This window comes from Ranitomeya variabilis, chromosome 3 (assembly GCF_051348905.1).
Source record: "Ranitomeya variabilis isolate aRanVar5 chromosome 3, aRanVar5.hap1, whole genome shotgun sequence".
In the NCBI taxonomy this organism is placed as follows: domain Eukaryota; kingdom Metazoa; phylum Chordata; class Amphibia; order Anura; family Dendrobatidae; genus Ranitomeya; species Ranitomeya variabilis.
Genome location: NC_135234.1, coordinates 137,236,281 through 137,253,469, shown reverse-complemented (window position 1 = coordinate 137,253,469; position 17,189 = coordinate 137,236,281). Strand labels below are relative to the sequence as shown.

The 17,189-nt window shown below is 46.9% G+C and overlaps 1 protein-coding gene across 3 annotated transcripts in view; it reads right to left on the bottom strand.

The window, feature by feature from the left end:
- LOC143815470 (acetylserotonin O-methyltransferase-like) overlaps positions 1-17,189 on the bottom strand; it is a 201,420-nt gene that overhangs the window by 107,577 nt on the left and 76,654 nt on the right. The gene's annotated exons all lie outside the window — the stretch shown is intronic.

The window sequence follows — 17,189 nt, the reverse complement described above, 5'->3', positions numbered from 1 at the left end:
GACTGCACAAAAGCACGCACATCCCGGGACAAGGAAGGCCACCAAAAGGACCTAGCCACCAAATCTCTGGTACCAAAAATTCCAGGATGACCAGCCAACACCGAACAATGAACCTCCGAGATAACCCTACTAGTCCATCTATCAGGGACAAACAGTCTGTCTGCAGGACAGCGGTCAGGTCTATCCGCCTGAAACTCCTGCAGAACCCGCCGCAAATCAGGGGAGATGGCAGACAAAATCACCCCCTCCTTGAGAATACCAGCCGGCTCAGAAACTCCCGGAGAATCAGGCACAAAACTCCTTGAAAGGGCATCAGCCTTCACATTCTTAGAACCCAGAAGGTATAAAACCACAAAATCGAAACGGGAGAAAAACAGTGACCATCGAGCCTGTCTAGGGTTCAATCGCTTGGCAGACTCGAGATAAGTCAAATTCTTGTGATCCGTCAATACCACCACGCGATGCTTGACGCCCTCAAGCCAATGTCGCCACTCCTCGAATTCCCACTTCATGGCCAACAACTCCCGATTGCCAACATCATAATTACGCTCAGCAGGCGAAAACTTTCTAGAAAAGAAAGCACATGGCTTCATCACAGAGCCATCAGAACTTCTCTGAGACAAAACAGCCCCTGCTCCAATCTCAGAAGCATCAACCTCAACCTGAAAAGGGAGCGAAACATCTGGCTGACACAACACAGGAGCCGAAGAAAAACGACTAGTGTTGAGCATTCCGATACCGCGACCAATAACAAGCCGGATCGTAATTTTAAAATCCTGAATGCCTAGAATTAGGCATTGAGGACCTGAAAATTACGTCACGGCTTGCTGTGATTGGTCGCGTCGCGGCCACATGGGCGGCACGCGACCAATCACAAGCCGTGACGTCACGGAAGGAAGTAAACGCGCGCATTTTAAGCAAAGAACGCTGCCGGTTCCCTCGGTGAGGTCCAGGCTGCGTCGGAGAGGTGAGTATAGCAATATTTTTAATTTTAATTCTTTATTTTACACATTAATATGGATCCCAGGGCCTGAAGGAGAGTTTCCTCTCCTTCAGACCCTGGGAACCTTCAGGGATACCGTCCGATACTTGAGTCCCATTGACTTGTATTGGTATCGGGTATCGGTATCGGATTAGATCCGATACTTTGCCGGTATCGCCCGATACTTTCCGATACCGATACTTTCAAGTATCGGACGGTATCGCTCAACACTAAAAACGACGTTTCAGCTCCTGAAACGCCTCAATGGCCGCAGAGGACCAATTCACCACATCCGCACCTTTCTTGGTCAAATCAGTCAGTGGTTTGACAACACTAGAAAAATTAGCGATAAAGCGACGGTAAAAATTAGCAAAGCCCAGGAATTTCTGAAGGCTCTTTACAGATGTAGGCTGAGTCCAATCATAAATGGCCTGGACTTTAGCTGGATCCATCTCGATGGTAGAAGGGGAAAAAATGAAGCCCAAAAAGGAAACCTTCTGAACTCCAAAGAGACACTTAGACCCCTTCACAAACAAGGAATTAGCACGAAGGACTTGGAACACCATTCTGACCTGCTTCACATGAGACTGCCAATCATCCGAAAAGACCAAAATATCATCCAAATATACTATCATGAATCTATCCAGATACTTTCGGAAGATGTCATGCATAAAGGACTGGAATACAGATGGCGCATTAGAAAGCCCGAATGGCATCACCAGATACTCAAAATGGCCCTCGGGCATATTAAATGCGGTTTTCCATTCATCGCCCCGCTTAATACGCACAAGATTATACGCTCCTCGAAGATCTACCTTGGTAAACCAACTAGCCCCCTTAATCCGAGCAAACAAATCAGACAATAGAGGCAGAGGGTACTGAAATTTGACCGTGATTTTATTAAGAAGGCGGTAATCTATACAAGGTCTCAGAGAACCATCCTTCTTGGCCACAAAAAAGAACCCTGTTCCCAACGGTGACGACGACGGGCGAATATGCCCTTTCTCCAAGGACACCTTTATATAGCTCCGCATAGCGGCATGTTCTGGCACAGATAAATTGAAAAGTCGGCCTTTAGGAAACTTACTACCAGGAATCAAATTAATAGCACAATCACAATCCCTATGAGGAGGCAGGGCACTGGGCTTGGGCTCATCAAATACATCCTGGTAATCCAACAAAAACTCAGGTACTTCAGAAAGAGTGGAAGAAGAAATTGACAACGCTGGAACATCACAATGGGCTTCTTGACAACCCCAACTGGACACAGACATAGATTTCCAGTCCAATACTGGATTATGGACCTGTAGCCATGGCAAACCCAACACTACCACATCATGCAAATTATGCAACACCAAAAAGCGAATATCTTCCCGATGTGCAGGAGCCATGCACATGGTCAACTGGGTCCAGTACTGAGGCTTATTCTTGGCCAAAGGCGTAGTATCAATTCCCCTTAATGGAATAGGATGCTGCAAGGGCTCCAAGAAAAAACCACAGCGCCTGGCATACTCTAAGTCCATCAAATTCAGGGCTGCGCCTGAATCCACAAACGCCATAACAGAGTAGGATGACAAAGAGCAAATCAAAGTAACGGACAAAAGAAATTTAGGCTGTATAGTACCAATGGTGACAGACCCAGCGGACCGCTTAGTGCGCTTAGGACAATCAGAGATAGCATGAGTGGAGTCACCACAGTAAAAACACAGCCCATTCTGACGTCTGTGCTCTTGCCGTTCGGTTCTGGTCAAAGTCCTATCACATTGCATAGGCTCAGGCCTCTGCTCAGTGGACACCGCCATATGGTGCACAACTTTCCGCTCCCGCAAATGCCGATCGATCTGAATAGCCAAGGACATTGATTCATTCAGACCAGCAGGTGTGGGGAACCCCACCATAACATCCTTAAGGCCCTCAGAAAGACCCTTTCTGAAAATCGCTGCCAGAGCACACTCATTCCACTGAGCAAGCACAGACCACCTTCTAAACTTCTGACAATACATTTCAGCATCATCCTGACCCTGACATAGAGCCAGCAAGATTTTCTCTGCCTGATCCACAGAATTTGGTTCGTCATAGAGCAATCCAAGCGCCAGAAAAAAACGCATCTACATTAAGCAATGCAGGATCTCCTGGCGCAAGGGAGAATGCCCAGTCTTGAGGGTCACCACGCAACAAGGAAATAATGATTTTTACTTGCTGACTAGGGTCACCAGAGGAGCGAGGTTTCAGGGAAAGAAACAGTTTACAATTATTCTTGAAATTCAGAAACTTTGATCTATCCCCAGAAAACAAATCAGGAATTGGGATTCTAGGCTCTAACATAGGATTCTGAACTATATAATCCTGAATGCCTTGTACCCTTGCAGTGAGATTATCCACACAAGAGGACAGACCTTGAATGTCCATATCTACACCTGAGTCCTGAACCACCCAGAGGTTTAGGGGAAAAAAAAACTAAACACACTGCAGAGAAAAAAAAATGGTCTCAGAACTTCTCTTATCCCTCTATTGAGATGCATTAACACTTTCGGGCCAGTTGTACTGTTATGGCTGGACCTGGTGGTTAGGAGCACCGGGAATGACCTGATAGTCAAAACTGCAAAATAGAGCGAGATCTGGGAAATGGGAGCTCTGCTGACCGCAGCCCTAATCTATTATCACACACACTAGAATTAGCCGTGGATCATACCTGACTCTGCCTAGACGACTCTTCACAGCCTGAGAGGTAACTTCCCCTAAAAAGAAATATAGCCTCACCTTGCCTCAGAGAAATTCCCCAAAGGAAAAGAGCAGCCCCCCACATATATTGACTGTGAGTTAAGAGGAAGGCACAAACATAGGAATGAGACAGGTTTCAGCAAAGGAGGCCCGACTTACTAAATAGACAGAAGATAGATAAAGGGATCTTTGCGGTCAGCACAAAAAACTACAAAAAGCCATGCAGAGTGAGCAAGAAACCCCCCGCGCCGACTCACGGCGCGGTAGGTGCCACTCTGCAACCCAGAGCTTCCAGCTAGCGAGACAATATCATGATAGCCAGCTGGACAAAACTTAGCAGGTACTCAGAAATATATTCAGCACACAAATGAACAACAAATGAGCTTAACAGGGACTTAGCTTCTGCTGAAGTAGACAGGTCATCAGGAGATCCAAGTGAGATCTGAACCAGTACAGATACATTGACAACTGGCATCAGGTAACGATCTGAGCAGAGTTAAATAGAGGAACCAGCCCAGTCTTTAAACGATGCAGCTGAGGAAGCCACCTCCAGACCAGCAGCTCCACTTTCAGCCACCAGAGGGAACCCACGGACAGAACTCACAGAAATACCATTCCTGACCACAGGAGGGAGTTCCAGAACAGAGTTAACAACAGCCCCCACGTGGTGTGGCCGGATTTGCGCATGCGCCGATGATGGACTGCTCCTCATCAATTAGCGGTACATCCTGATTGGCCCCTTTTCAGTACATATACTAGCCTCAGAAAGACTGTAGACCACACTTCCTGACGAAGACATGGCGAAATGCACGTAGAAGCTGCAGGTCGGGGTCCTTTCACTCTCCAGAATTTTTTGTCTGTTGGCTATACCTTCATGTTATTACCCCACACATTGTCCTGCTTTTTCTTGGTAGTGTTACTTTCTTTAATAGTGTTACTATTTTTAAAAATAAGTGCTTTAGTAAAATAAACTCGATAGTTGAATATACTCGTTTACCCTCTCATTTGATTTAATACCTTTTGGTGACACTCTTTCGTTGTGAGCAGAGAGCTTTTCAGAATGCAGATAAGCAGGATGGTGACACTAATTATGGCATCATCGCCGCTCACCATCTTGGTGGAGTCCTCAAAGCTTTGTAGGATGGTACATATGTCTGACATCCATGTCCACTCCTGAGGTCTTATATGTGGAGGAGTCTGAACTGAGTAACGACGGCCTTGTTGATGATGGTCGTCAACAACTGCCCTCTTCTGCTCACAAATCCTTTCCAACATATGCACTGTAGAGTTCCAATGCTTGGGGACATCACACACCAGTCAGTAAGCTGGAAACTGCAAATGCTGCTGAAGCACGGCAAGGTCGGCTGAAGCTGTAGATGACTTTCTAAAATGGGCACACAGGCGGCGTACTTTCACAAGCAGCTCCGTCAGCTCCGGGTAGCTTTTGAGAAACCGTTGAACAACGAGGTTAAGCACATGGGCCAAGCATGGTACATGTGTAAGCTTGCCTCGCCTCAGAGCTGCCACCTGGTTCCGCTGTTGTCACACATGACCATGCCTGGCTGTAGGTTCAGCGGCATCTGCCACAGATCTGCCTGCTCTTTCAGAGCTGTCCACAACTCTTCTGCATTGTGTGGTTTGTCACCTAAACATATTAGCTTCATCACAGCCTGTTGATGCTTGGCTGAGGCAGTGCTTCCAGCTTGTGACTGATGTGCTCCTTTTGGAGATGAAGGCTGAAGAGGAAGAGGAGGTGCAGGAGGTGTAGACTGTGAGGGCAACCCTGAGTGACGTAGTGCCCACAATCCTCGGTGTTGGGAGGACATGTTCCATCCCAAGATCCAACTGGGTCCCGGCTTCCACTATGTTAACCCAGTGTGCCGTCAGTGAGGGGTACCGTCCCTGCCCACAAGCACTTGTCCTCGTGTCCATGGTTAGGTGGACTTTCCCAGTAACAGCATTGTTGAGGGCACGGGTAAAGTTGTGGGAAACGTGCTTGTGTAATGCTGGGATGGCACACCAGGAGAAATAGTGGCGGCTGAGGACCGAGAACCTTGAGATGGCTGCCATCATCAGGATGCAGAAAGCTTCCGTCTCCATGAGCCTAAAAGGCAACATTTCTAGCGTAAGCAGATGAGAAATGTGTGAATTTAGTACTGTGTCCTGTGGGGCATTGGCTGCGTATTTCTGCTTGCGTTCCAATGACTGGGGTATAGACAACTGAAGGCTGCACTGGGACAAGGACATGGACGTGCTTGATGATGGTGCTAGCTGACTGTGGGCAACGACAGGTGCAGGGCACAAGGCATATTCACACTATGAACAGGAAATTGGCTTGAACGCACAACAGTGGAAGAAGCACTGGTGTCACCCGCAGACACTGTTCCTGGAGCCTGGGGTTCAGCCCACAAACTCTGGTGCTTTGCTGCCATGTGCCTGATCAGGCTGGTGGTAGTAGTTTTGCTACCCCTGCTGATGCGAGCATGACAGGTGGTGCAAATGGCCTGTTTGGGGTTATGGCAGAGTCTTTAAAAAACAACCAGACTCGGGAAGACCTAACAGTTGGGCTGCCAACATCCGTCATGTTGGTATTACAAGGAATAGTTACTGCCTACTGTCTGTGGCCACCACACTGCTTCTTCCTGCCTGTTGGGGTGCTATGCCTCCCTCCCCCTGTGTGCTACTGTCCTCGCTCTGCATGTTCTCCTGCCAGTTGGGTCAGTTACTATATCATCCACCACCTCGTCTTCCATTTCGGCACCCTGGTCCTCCTCCCGACTTTCTGGCAATTGTGTTTCATCTTTGTCACCTCTTGTGACATGTTCCCACCATTGCCTTCGTGTGACCGTGGCTGCTCAAATATTTGGACATCGCTACTGTGGCGCCTTAGGTTCCTGTTCATCAAAGTAGCATTGCTTTCCTCACGGGGAGAGTGATGATACACTTGAAGGCAAGAAGGAATAACTGCAACCAGGTACCACAAACATGCAACACATTCACACTCCAGGCCACCAGGGGGAGCTTTTGATCCTACTTGCTAGGTGACACCCCAGATATATATATATATATATATATATATATATATATATATATATATATAGTAGTCTGTAGGGAAAGTCAGTGAGTTCCAGGCAGGACCAGTCAGAAGACGGACTGGATCAGTCTGAGGCAGCAGAAGGTTTTACAGAGCTGTGTAGCCTGTTATGACCCCAATGGCGAGGGTCTCAGAGATATGAGCCAGTCTGCGAAGTACAAAAATCCAGCTCATAGGGCAGTGGTAACTGGGTTGACCATATATCTACACCTAACGCCAACCCTAGAAGTAGCCGGGGAACATGCCTACGTTGGTCGCTAGATGTCTCGCGCCAGCCGGAGAGCTAACTACCCCTAGAAGAGGAAAACAAAGACCTCTCTTGCCTCCAGAGAAAAGACCCCAAAAGTAGGATACAAGCCCCCCACAAATAATAACGGTGAGGTAAGAGGAAATGACAAACACAGAGATGAACTAGGTTTAGCAAAGAGAGGCCCACTTACTAATAGCAGAATATAGTAAGATAACTTATATGGTCAACAAAAACCCTATCAAAAAATCCACGCTGGAGATTCAAGAACCCCCGAACCGTCTAACGGCCCGGGGGGAGAACACCAGCCGCCCTAGAGCTTCCAGCAAGGTCAGGATACAGATTATATACAAGCTGGACAAAAATAGCAAACAAAAACAAATTGCAAAAAGCAAAAAAGCAGACTTAGCTTAATGAAGCAGGAACCAGGATCAGTAGACAAGAGCACTACAGATTAGCTCTGATATCAACGTTGCCAGGCATTGAACTGAAGGTCCAGGGAGCTTATATAGCAACACCCCTGACCTAACGACCCAGGTGAGCATAAAAGGAATGACTGACATATCCAGAGTCAAATCACTAGTAGCCACTAGAGGGAGCCAAAAAGTAAATTCACAACAGTACCCCCCCCTTAGTGAGGGGTCACCGAACCCTCACCAAGACCACCAGGGCGATCAGGATGAGCGGCGTGAAAGGCACGAACTAAATCGGCCGCATGCACATCAGAGGCGACCACCCAGGAATTATCCTCCTGACCATAGCCCTTCCACTTGACCAGATACTGAAGCCTCCGCCTGGAGAGACGAGAATCCAAGATCTTCTCCACCACGTACTCCAACTCGCCCTCAACCAACACCGGAGCAGGAGGCTCAGCAGAAGGAACCACAGGCACAACGTACCGCCGCAACAAGGACCTATGAAATACGTTGTGAATGGCAAACGACACCGGAAGATCCAGGCGAAAGGATACAGGATTAAGGATCTCCAATATCTTGTAAGGACCAATGAATCGATGTTTAAATTTGGGAGAGGAGACCTTCATAGGAACAAATCGAGAAGACAGCCATACCAAATCCCCAACACGAAGTCGGGGACCCACACCGCGGCGGCGGTTGGCAAAACGCTGAGCCTTCTCCTGTGACAACTTCAAGTTGTCCACCACATGATTCCAGATCCGCTGCAACCTATCCACCACAGAATCCACCCCAGGACAGTCAGAAGGCTCGACATGTCCCGAGGAAAAACGAGGGTGGAAACCAGAGTTGCAGAAAAATGGCGAAACCAAGGTGGCAGAACTAGCCCGATTATTAAGGGCAAATTCAGCCAACGGCAAGAAGGTCACCCAATCATCCTGATCAGAAGAGACAAAACACCTCAAATACACCTCAAGAGTCTGATTAGTTCTTTCCGTTTGTCCGTTAGTCTGTGGATGAAAAGCGGACGAAAACGACAAATCTATGCCCATCCTACCACAAAAGGATCGCCAGAACCTGGAAACAAACTGGGATCCTCTATCCGACACAATATTCTCAGGAATGCCGTGCAAGCGAACCACGTTCTGGAAGAACACAGGAACCAGATCAGAAGAGGAAGGCAGTTTGGGCAAAGGAACCAGATGGACCATCTTGGAGAAACGATCACATATCACCCAGATGACAGATGCCCTGAGACACCGGAAGATCCGAAATGAAATCCATAGAGATGTGTGTCCAAGGTCTCTTCGGGACAGGCAAGGGCAAGAGCAACCCGCTGGCACGAGAACAGCAAGGCTTAGCTCGAGCACAAGTACCACAGGACTGCACAAATGACCGCACATCTCTTGACAAGGAAGGCCACCAAAAGGACCTGGCCACCAGATCTCTGGTGCCAAAAATTCCCGAGTGCCCTGCCAACACTGAGGAATGAACCTCAGAAATGACTCTGCTGGTCCATTTAGCAGGCACAAACAATCTGTCAGGTGGACAAGAGTCAGGCCTACCAGCCTGAAATCTCTGCAACACACGTCGCAGATCTGGAGAAATAGCTGACAGGATAACTCCTTCCATAAGAATACCCACAGGTTCAGCGACTCCAGGAGCATCAGGCACAAAGCTCCTAGACAGAGCATCGGCCTTCACATTCTTAGAACCTGGTAAATACGAAACCACAAAGTCAAAACGGGAGAAAAACAATGACCAGCGGGCCTGTCTAGGATTCAGGCGTTTAGCAGACTCGAGGTACATCAGATTTTTGTGATCAGTCAAGACCACCACACGATGCTTAGCACCCTCGAGCCAATGACGCCACTCCTCAAATGCCCACTTCATGGCCAACAACTCCCGATTGCCCACATCATAATTTCGCTCTGCCGGCGAAAACTTCCTAGAGAAAAAGGCACAAGGTCTCATAGTAGAGCAACCAGGGCCTCTCTGCGACAAAACGGCCCCTGCCCCAATCTCCGAAGCATCCACTTCAACCTGAAAGGGAAGTGAGACATCAGGCTGGCACAAAACAGGCGCTGAAGTAAACCGGCGCTTCAACTCCTGGAAAGCCTCCACGGCAGCAGGAGCCCAGTTAGCCACATCAGAGCCTTTCTTGGTCATATCCGTCAACGGTTTAACAACGCTAGAAAAATTAGCGATAAAACGACGGTAGAAGTTAGCAAAACCCAAGAACTTCTGAAGACTCTTAACTGACGAGGGTTGAGTCCAATCATGAATAGCTCGAACCTTGACTGGGTCCATCTCCACAGCAGAAGGGGAAAAAATGAACCCTAAAAAGGGAACCTTCTGTACACCAAAGAGACACTTTGAGCCTTTAACAAACAAAGAATTTTCACGCAAAATCTTGAAAACCATCCTGACCTGCTCCACATGCGAGTCCCAATCATCAGAAAAAACCAGAATATCATCCAGATAAACGATCAAAAATTTATCCAGATACTTCCGGAAAATGTCATGCATAAAGGACTGAAAAACTGAAGGTGCATTAGAGAGCCCAAATGGCATCACCAAGTACTCAAAATGACCTTCGGGCGTATTGAATGCGGTTTTCCATTCATCTCCTTGCTTAATGCGCACAAGGTTGTACGCACCACGAAGGTCTATCTTGGTGAACCACTTGGCACCTTTAATCCGGGCAAACAAGTCTGACAACAACGGCAAAGGATACTGAAATTTGACAGTGATCTTATTTAAAAGCCGATAGTCAATACAAGGCCTCAAAGATCCGTCCTTTTTAGCCACAAAAAAGAATCCCGCACCAAGAGGGGAAGAAGAAGGACGGATATGCCCCTTCTCCAGAGACTCCTTAATATATGAGCGCATCGCGGTATGTTCAGGTACCGACAGATTAAACAGTCTTCCCTTAGGAAACTTACTGCCTGGAATCAAATCTATTGCACAGTCACATTCCCTATGAGGAGGCAATGCACTTGACCTAGACTCGCTGAAGACATCCTGATAATCAGACAAATACGCCGGAACTTCCGAAGGCGTAGAAGTAGCAATAGACACGGGCAGGGAATCTCCATGAATTCCATGACAGCCCCAACTTGACACTGACATTGCCTTCCAGTCCAAGACTGGATTATGGGTCTGCAACCATGGCAAACCCAAAACAACCAAATCATGCATCTTATGCAGAACAAGAAAACGTATCACCTCCCGATGTTCAGGAGTCATGCACATGGTAACCTGTGTCCAAAACTGCGGTTTATTTTCTGCCAATGGCGTAGCGTCAATACCCCTAAGAGGGATAGGATTTTCTAATGGCTCAAGAACAAAACCGCAGCGCTTGGCGAATGACAGATCCATAAGACTCAGGGCAGCACCTGAATCCACAAACGCCACGACAGGATACGATGACAGTGAGCAAATCAAAGTTACAGATAGAATGAACTTAGGTTGCAAATTACCAATGGCGACAGGACTAACAACCTTAGTAAGACGCTTAGAGCATGCTGAGATAACATGTGCAGAATCACCACAGTAGTAACACAAGCCATTCTGGCGTCTATGAATTTTCCGCTCATTTCTAGTCAGGATTCTATCACATTGCATTAAATCAGGTGCCTGTTCAGATAACACCATGAGGGAATTTGCGGTTTTGCGCTCCCGCAACCGCCGGTCAATTTGAATTGCCAGGGCCATGGAATCATTCAGACCTGTGGGAATGGGAAAACCCACCATCACATTCTTAATGGCTTCAGAAAGGCCATTTCTAAAATTTGCAGCCAATGCACACTCGTTCCACTGGGTCAGCACGGACCATTTCCGAAATTTTTGGCAATACACCTCAGCCTCGTCCTGGCCCTGAGACATAGCCAGCAAGGCTTTTTCTGCCTGAATCTCAAGATTGGGTTCCTCATAAAGCAAACCGAGCGCCAGAAAATTACGCATCAATATCAGCCAATGCCGGATCTCCTGGCGCCAGCGAGAAAGCCCAATCCTGAGGGTCGCCCCGTAAAAAAGAAATAACAATTTTCACTTGCTGAGCGGAGTCTCCAGAGGAACAGGGTCTCAGGGACAAAAACAATTTACAATTATTCCTGAAATTTCTAAACTTAAATCGATCTCCGGAAAACAGTTCAGGAATCGGTATCTTAGGTTCTGACATAGGATTTCTGGTAACATAATCTTGTATGCCCTGCACACGAGCAGCAAGCTGGTCCACACTTGTAATCAAGGTCTGGACATTCATGTCTGCAGCAATCACAAGCCACTCAGAGGTAAAGGGGAAAAGAAAAAAAAATGAGAGAGAGAAAAAAAAACTCAGAACTTTCTTTCTTATAATCCCACTTCTGCAATGCATTTAACATTTAATACGGGCCTGGCAAACTGTTATGACCCCAATGGCGAGGGTCTCAGAGGAACAAGTAAGTCTGCGACGTACAAAAATCCAGCTCATAGGGCAGTGGTAACTGGGTTGACCATATATCTACTCCTAATGCCAACCCTAGAAGTAGCCGGGGAACATGCCTACGTTGGTCGCTAGATGTCTCGCGCCAGCCGGAGAGCTAACTACCCCTAGAAGAGGAAAACAAAGACCTCTCTTGCCTCCAGAGAAAAGACCCCAAAAGTAGGATACAAGCCCCCCACAAATAATAACGGTGAGGTAAGAGGAAATGACAAACACAGAGATGAACTAGGTTTAGCAAAGAGAGGCCCACTTACTAATAGCAGAATATAGTAAGATAACTTATATGGTCAACAAAAACCCTATCAAAAAATCCACGCTGGAGATTCAAGAACCCCCGAACCGTCTAACGGCCCAGGGGGAGAACACCAGCCGCCCTAGAGCTTCCAGCAAGGTCAGGATACAGATTATATACAAGCTGGACAAAAATAGCAAACAAAAACAAATTGCAAAAAGCAAAAAAGCAGACTTAGCTTAATGAAGCAGGAACCAGGATCAGTAGACAAGAGCACTACAGATTAGCTCTGATATCAACGTTGCCAGGCATTGAACTGAAGGTCCAGGGAGCTTATATAGCAACACCCCTGACCTAACGACCCAGGTGAGCATAAAAGGAATGACTGACATATCCAGAGTCAAATCATCAAATCACTAGTAGCCACTAGAGGGAGCCAAAAAGTAAATTCACAACAGTAGCCCCAGTGCAGCAGTTCCTGGAAAGAGACATTCAGAAAGCCGAATACATTTCAAAGAGCATGCAGGAAAGCAAAGCACAGGAGATGACATCAGGGGGAGACCAGCCCCGAGCAGGCTGCCTCCTTCTGAGGCGCAGAAACCCATAGCCGGAACACCGAGGTTGTAAGGACCTTTATGACTTACATCAGAGACCGGCAGGACAGCTGAACTTTTCGTTACCTTTCCGACCTAACACCCAGGAGGCACGGTGGCACCCCTCCGAGGCCAGGGCATGCTAGAGTCCCTATAAAGAGCCTCAAGCCACCAGTCATATGGGTTATGTCCTATCTTACCCGGGGGACAGAGAGAGAAACAACATCTGTGAGGACCTTATGTGGAGCTTTAAACCGTAAGGGACTACACCAACGCAGCGCTAGAGGAAGGCTTTTGATTTCCACCTGGGTAAGGGGACTCCTAACTTGCCTTCAAGCTGGCCTGCCCCTGCCTGCCCTGTGATCTGGTGCTCTGGACTGCGGATGCTGAAGTCTTCAGTAAACCAAGGTAAAGAGACTGCAACCTTGTGTCCTCATTCTTTACTGCACTCCTCACCATCTTCCATCTACACACCGGGAGCCCTGGGGACATACTTCACCTGTGGGAAGTTATACCATCTAGCTGCCATAACATCACCCCAGAGGACCCCTTAAAGCAGCGTTGGTCCCCACTGACCGAATACCACAGTTGGCGTCACGAACACAAACTTTATTCTTCCTTAAAGACCTTTCCCTTTAACATGGGTGCCCAGGGCCACAGACCGGGTCGCAGCCACCGTTACATCCACCTGTGAACACCACCGGACCCGATACCGAGTACCTCATGGCCCTGGCGGGCGACTCATTTTGGCATCACGAATAGGATGGACTGACCCAGCAAATCGGGTCACAGGTGTGCCCTGCCAGGTTTAATAAGTGGGCTTTCTTGCCTTATAAATGGGGTTGGGACCATCAGTTGTGTTGTGCAGAAGTCTGGTGGATACACAGCTGATAGACCTACTGAATAGACTGTTAGAATTTGTATTATGGCAAGAAAAAAGCAGCTAAGTAAAGAAAAACGAGTGGCCATCAATACTTTAAGAAATGAAGGTCAGTCAGTCCGAAAAATTGGGAAAACTTTGAAAGTGTCCCTAAGTGCAGTGGCAAAAATCATCAAGCGCTACAAATAAACTGACTCACATGAGGACCACCTCAGGAAAGGAATACCAAGAGTCACCTCTGCTTCTGAGGATAAGTTTATCTGAGTCACCAGCCTCAGAAATTGCAAGTTAACAGCAGCTCAAATTAGAGACCAGGTCAATGCCACACAGAGTTCTAGAAGCAGACACATCTCTACAACAACTGTTAGGATGGCGTCACACTAGCAGTATTTGGTCAGTATTTTACATCAGTATTTGTAAGCCAAAACCAGGAGTGGAACAATTAGAGGTAAAGCATAATAGAAACATATGCACCACTTCTGCATTTATCACCCACTCCTGGTTTTGGCTTACAAATACTGATGTAAAATACTGAGCAAATACTGCTAGTGTGACACCGGCCTTAAGAGGAGACTTTGTGCAGCAGGCCTTCATGGTAAAATAGCTGCTAGGAAACCACTGCTAAGGACAGGCAACAAGCAGAAGAGACTTGTTTGGGCTAAAGAACACAAGGAATGAACATTAGACCAGTGGAAATCTGTGTTTTGGTCTGATGAGTCCAAATTTGAGATCTTTGGTTCCAATTACCGTGTCTTTGTGCGACGCAGAAAAGGTGAAAGGATGGACTCTACATGCCTGGTTCCCACCGTGAAGCATGGATTAGGAGGTGTGATGGTGTGGGGGTGCTTTGCTGGTGACACTGTTGGGGATTTATTCAAAATGGAAGGCATACTGAACCAGCATGGCTACCACAGCATCTTGCAGCGGCATGCTATTCCATCTGGTTTGCGTTTAGTTGGACCATCATTTATTTGTCAACAGGACAATGACCCCAAACACACCTCCAGGCTGTGTAAGGGCTATTTGACCAAGAAGGAGAGTGATGGGGTGCTACGACCAGATGACCTGTCCTCCACAGTCACCAGACCTGAACCTAATCGAGATGGTTTGGGGTGAGCTGGACCGCAGAGTGAAGGCAAAAGGGCCAACAAGTGTTAAAAATCTCTGGGAACTCCTTCAAGATTGTTAGAAGACCATTCCCGGTGACTACCTCTTGAAGCTCATCAAGAGAATGCCAAGAGTGTGCAAAGCAGTCATCAAAGCAAAAGGTGGCTTCTTTGAAGAACGTAGAATATAAGACATAATTTCAGTTGTTTCACACTTTTTTGTTAAGTATTTAATTCCACATGTGTTAATTCATAGTTTTGATGCCTTCAGTGTGAATGTACAATTTTCATAGTCATGAAAATATAGAAAAATATTTAAACGAGAAGGTGTGGCCAAACATTTGCTCTGTACTGTATATATATATATATATATATATATATAATTGGCAGCAGCAGCAGCAGACAGTAATGGAATGGACCGTATTGATGTATGCAATGAAGTATGTCACATACCATGCCTGCCTGCTACTGATAGCTATATACCCAAAGGCACTCCCTGGCTACCTAGCACTGCAATCTTTATGCCCCGTAATTAGTCCTTAAAAAGACTATTGGTTTAGCTGGATTTGTGTATTTTATTATGGTATACCCACATTAACTTATAAACCTCCAAATCTGACCCAATCTTGCCAGCAAATCTCCCCCTACACTGTCTGATTCTGGAGGTGACTATGCCGAGCATGGTGGTGCCAGGCCTGCTATAGACCTGATGACTCTGTGCGGCCAGCCAATCACTGTAATGCCCCAACCAGCATGGCTGCGACATTACAGTGCATGGCAGACAATCCCTGCATGTTGATTGGCGCTCTAAAGAGCGCCAAACATGGAGGGCGGGGACCCGACCTCCCAGCAAATAATCACGGAAATGCACCGCGAGTACAGCAATGATTGAGTGAGTACCGAGTATTAACGAGTATGCTCGCTCATCACTAGCTGTAATCTGAAAAAAAAAAAAAGGAACACAGGATACCCAAGTGAATGTTTAATGTTTGTTATGGGGTTTACATTGGTGTGCTAAAGTGTTTGAGCATTCCTTAATGAAGTGTCTATTGTAATACCTCTATTACCAGGGCGATGTTTTTTGCACTTTTGTGCTTTTTGCTATTAATGTGCATATAGAATATATTGTCTTCAACGATTGTAACATATTCATCAGTACCCCTAGTGAGGCAGTGACCGGTGTCATATGTGAGGGTCGCTATTTGTCTCCCAGGATGCACTCAGAAGCAAATTAGATCCGCTGGAGTGCCTTGTGGTCACAGCAGTGTGCTTGTGAGTCACAAGGCAGAATAAAAGTAAGTTTGAACCTTGTCAAGTTATTTTTGACCAAGGAGCTTGTTCAGGAAAACCTAGTAAGGGCTTTTATTTTTTAAACGGACTGCAGGAAGGTAGGGGGGTCCGGTCCGTTTCCTCCAGCCCAGATCTTATAAGTGGCCCATGGCCACAGAGTGGAGGAAAGGAAAAAAAAACATGCAGGAAGGGTTTGGAGTGTGTCAGTTTTGGTCTTGCAAGCAGACAGAGCAGTGTTCTGCAGAGCACTCCCTGTGTGAGGCCACACAGGGTCAAGAGGAGCCAAAGGGCCTGGCACCCCTGCGTACAAGGCAGTGTGGATGCTCACGGCAACCGGTCCAGACTGTCTTTTGTTTTCCCGGCTGCGATACGGAGGACATTAAACACGCTTTGTTTTGAACTTGCTTGGGTCACTGTCTCATCACTGAACAGCGTGGACACCGCTGAACTACAACCTCTAAGAGGTTATTTATCCCACATACTTAGTCTTTCTTGGTCCACCCATTGCTACCAATTTTAGCTACCTGGACAGTACTTTTGTTATTCCCTAGCATGAGGGATGACAGGGTCGGATAGGACTATAAAGGACAGCTGGCGCGGAGCGGTGGCACCAATTGCGTTATATACAGGGTGCCAACCTCTGCGGTTAGGTAGGAGACTGTGGTAAAGAGCTTTATCAGGGTCTTACAGCATCAGGCCCTAAATATTGGATTGTTCTGTACCCTAGTATTTAGTGTAGTATTTTATCCTGTGTTTTATGACTAATGGTTCACCCAGCATTTATAATAATTTTTGTGAGTCTATGGAAATTCCAGTTATTGGCAGCAGCAGTAATAATGGCTGTGGTCATGATGTAATGATTGCAACCTGTCAACAAAGACGAGAGATCTGGCAGATGATTTGTGCCAGAACTGATTTTGATCCCAGTCCTGCCCTGCTGAAATCTTCCATCAGTCTCTGTACACTAACCTGCAGTGATGACTTCTCATGTTGACAGGTGACCTCCACAGTCAATCACAGAGATAAGTGGTCACATGTGTTAATAGGTTATAACTGGAAAGCGTGAAACTGACAATAGGCATAAGATTAGAAATTTCTATTTTTTTTTTATTTAAGCCGTTCTAAATCCAATCTATACTAAGATC